Raw genomic sequence first — 3,867 nt, forward strand, 5'->3', positions numbered from 1 at the left:
CCAAGTTCAAGGGATTCTCCCACCTCAGCCTCCCAAGTAGCTGGGACTAGAGGCACATGCCACCACACACAGCTAATTTTTTCATAGAAACGAGGTCTCACTATGTTTCCCAGGCTGCTCTTGAACTCCTGGGCTCAAGTGATCTGCCTAACTCAGTCTCCCAAAGTGCTGGGATTACAGGTGTGAGCCACCTGCCCAGCCACTCACACATATGTTTTTTTGTTGTTGAGACAGAGTCTCAATCTCAGTTCACTGCAACATCTACTTCCCAGGTTCAAGCGATTGTAGTGGAGCTGGGATTATAAATGTGCACCACCACACCTGGCTAATTTTTATATTTTTAGTAGAAACGCAGTTTCACCACGTTGGCCAGGCTGGTCTTGAACTCTAGCCTCAAGTGATCGGCCTGCTTCAGCCTCTTAAAGTGCTGGGATTACAGGCGTGAGCCACTGCGCCCAGCCCACGTATCTTATGTTTAATAATACCGAAGTACTCTTTGTTTCTCAAAAACCCCATGCCTTCTCCTGCTTCTGTGAAAGTATTATGACATAGCACCTTTGTATCTTCAGCTAAACGTAGTATGTGGTACAGAGTAGATGCTCAACAAATGCTTGTTGAATAAATAAAAGGACAAAAGAAAATCAGAAAGCACAAAGGTTGAAAGTAAGGATGCTGACCAGAAGACTACTATGAAAGTATAATTTGGAGTAATCAGAAAGAGAGGGAAAGAAAATGCTTTAGTGCAACATTTCCTTCAAGAATTGATGAGGTGAAACAATCATAATCAAATAATAATTACTCCTATAACTTGTCTCTCTGAAAAATATGAACTTTTGTCATTGGTACAATGGTACAATTTCTTTTTTTTTTTTTTTTTTTGAGACGGAGTCTCGCTCTTGCTACCCAGGCTGGAGTGCAATGGCGCGATCTCGGCTCACTGCAACCTCCGCCTCCTGGGTTCAAGCAATTCTCCTGCCTCAGCCTCCTGAGTAGCTGGGATTACAGGCACGCGCCACCATGCCCAGCTAATTTTTTGTATTTTTAGTGGAGACGGGGTTTCACCATGTTGACCAGGATGGTCTCAATCTCTTGACCTCGTGATCCACCCGCCTCGGCCTCCCAAAGTGCTGGGATTACAGGCTTGAGCCACCGCGCCCGGCCCCCATTGGTACAATTTCAAATGGGGGCTACTTAAGTGATTTTAAATAAAATGTTTCTTTTAAAAACAAACAAACACAAACAAAAACCTGCAAACAGCCCAGCACATGACATGTGACTGCCAAAATCCTCTAACAAAATATGCCTCTTTGAATATAAATCCTAAGGTCCAAGAGTGCATCTGGAAAGGGTCATTTATTCTGCAAACATTAATTGGGCTGGTATAGACACTGCTTGTCACAGGGGATACAAAGATAAGTAATGCATGGTTTCTCGTCCTCCAAGAGCTCATGGTCCAGGAATCGTCTAGCCCTTGCCTCTTGCCTTTGTGCAGAACTCTACTGAATTCTTTTTTTTTTTTTTTTTTTTTTTTTTTTTTGAGACAGAGTCTCACTCTGTCGCCAGGCGCCAGGCTGGAGTGCAGTGGCACAATCTCGGCTCACTGCAACCTCCACCTCCCGGGTTCAAGCAATTCTCCTGCCTCAGCCTCCCGAGTAGCTGGGACTACAGGCGCACACCACCATGCCCAGCTAATTTTTGTATTTTTAGTAGAGATGGGGTTTCACCATGTTGGCCAGGATGGTCTCGATCTCTTGACCTCATGATCCGCCCGCCTCGGCCTCCCAAAGTGCTGGGATTACAGGCTTGAGCCACCGTTTTGTTTTTTGTTTTTTGGTTTTTTTTGAGACAAGAGTTTTGCTCTCTTTCCCCAGGCTGGAGTGCAATGGTGCAATCTCGGCTCATTGCAACCTCTGCCTCCCAGGTTCAAGTGATTCTCCTGCCTCAGCCTCCTGAATAGCTGGGATTACAGGTGTGAGCCACCATACCCAGCTAATTTTTGTATTTTTAGTAGAGACGGGGGTCTCTCCATGTTGGCCAGGCTGGTATCAAACTCCTGACTTCTTTACAGAAAGTGAGATGTCTATGCGAGGGTTGTATTTAAAGTCCTTTTAGGCCTGGTGCAGTGGCTCATGACTGTAATTCCAGCACTCTGGGAGCTGAGGCTGAACTCCTGACCTGCACTTAAGGTCAGGAGTTTGAGATCAGCCTGGCCAAAATGGGAAAACTCTGTCTCTACTAAAAGTACAAAAATTAAGACTGGGCACAGTAGCTCACGCCTGTAATCCCAGGACTTGGGGAGGCTGAGGTGGGTGGATCACTTGACATCAGGAGTTTGAGACCTTCCTGGCCAACATGGTGAAACCTTGTCTCTACTAAAAATATAAAAATTAACCGGGCGTGGTGGTGCATGCCTGTAATCCCAACTACTCCAGAGGCTGAGGCAGGAGAATTGCTTGAACCTGGGAGGCGAAGATTGCAGTGAGCCAAATTTGCACCACTGCATCCCAGCCTAGACGATAGACCGAGACTCTGTCCCAAACAAAGTCCTTTTAGTCATAGGGATAGCTATACATAAAAATATATATAATTTTTTTTTGAAGCTCAGAAACAGAAACACACGGATTCAGTGAAAAATGCAGCCATTGCTTCCTTAATGAGAAGAGCGCTTCTGTGGAAGAGTAATGGACTGGACCATTCCTTCCCCAGAAAAAAAAGCAGCACCTGAGGATTCTGAACAGTTCTCTGCTCAGTGATGATCAAGCCTTCCTTTGGGCAAGCTTAAATAACTAAGCCACTGCTCTTTGTTGGAGGACTTTGGGATGCAATGTGTCCACTTGGGTACCCTTGGAGAAAAAATTTCTCATTTCAGAGAGGTATCTACACCAATGGTTAAGGAGATCCCTGGGGAGAAAATGTTTCTGTTTGAATTAGAGAGAAGACATTTTACTTAATGATTCAATAACTCAATCTTCATGATAATCTTGTGAAGCTATAATTATTATCTTTATTTTTGCAGATTAGGAAACTAAGACATACTGAGGCTGGTGCCTGGTTCAAGATCATATAGCTAACATTATTGGACATACAAATCAAGCCCAGATTTGTGATTCTGAGCCGATGTTAATTCTACCACAATATTGATTCTCAAGAGAAATCTTTCCAGGTGAGGGGGAAAGGGAATAAATGTCTAGAAGTCCCTTTAAATCAGAAGTAATTAATTTTTAGTTTACAGAATTTGGCAAAATTTGGGGTTCCCTTCTTAAAAGTTTCCTCTGTCACTTGGAAAAAAATTAGAAGTTTAAAAAACCCTTTTTGGAATGCTGTGGAGAGGATTATGAGGATTCTGAACAGTTCTCTGCTCAGTGATGATCAAGCCTTCCTTTGGGCAAGCTTAAATAACTAAGCCACTGCTCTTTGTTAAAGGACTTTGGAATGCAATCCACTTGGGGACCCTTCAGAGAAAAAATTGCTAATTTCAGAGGGGTATCTACACCAATGGTTAATTTATTTTTTACTTATTTTAATTAATTAATTAATTTTCGTGTACGTGTGAGACAAGGTCTAATCTCTCTCTGTTGCCCAGGCTGAAGTGCAGTGGCCTGATCTTGGCTTACTGCAGCCTCAGCCTCCTGAGCTCAAGGGATCCTCCACCTCAGCTCCACAAGTAGCTGGGACTACAGGCACATGCCACCAGGCCCAGCTAACTTTTTCTTTCATTTTTCATGAAAACAAGGTCTTACTGTGTTTTCCAAGCTGTTGTTGAGCTCCTGGACTCAGGTGATCCTCTCATCTCTGCCTTCTGAGTAGCTGGGACTATAGGTGCATGCCACCACGCCTAGCTAATTTTTGTATTTTTTTTTTTTTTTT

The sequence above is a fragment of the Cebus imitator genome, unplaced genomic scaffold (assembly GCF_001604975.1).
Source record: "Cebus imitator isolate Cc_AM_T3 unplaced genomic scaffold, Cebus_imitator-1.0 Scaffold28, whole genome shotgun sequence".
In the NCBI taxonomy this organism is placed as follows: Eukaryota; Metazoa; Chordata; class Mammalia; order Primates; family Cebidae; genus Cebus; species Cebus imitator.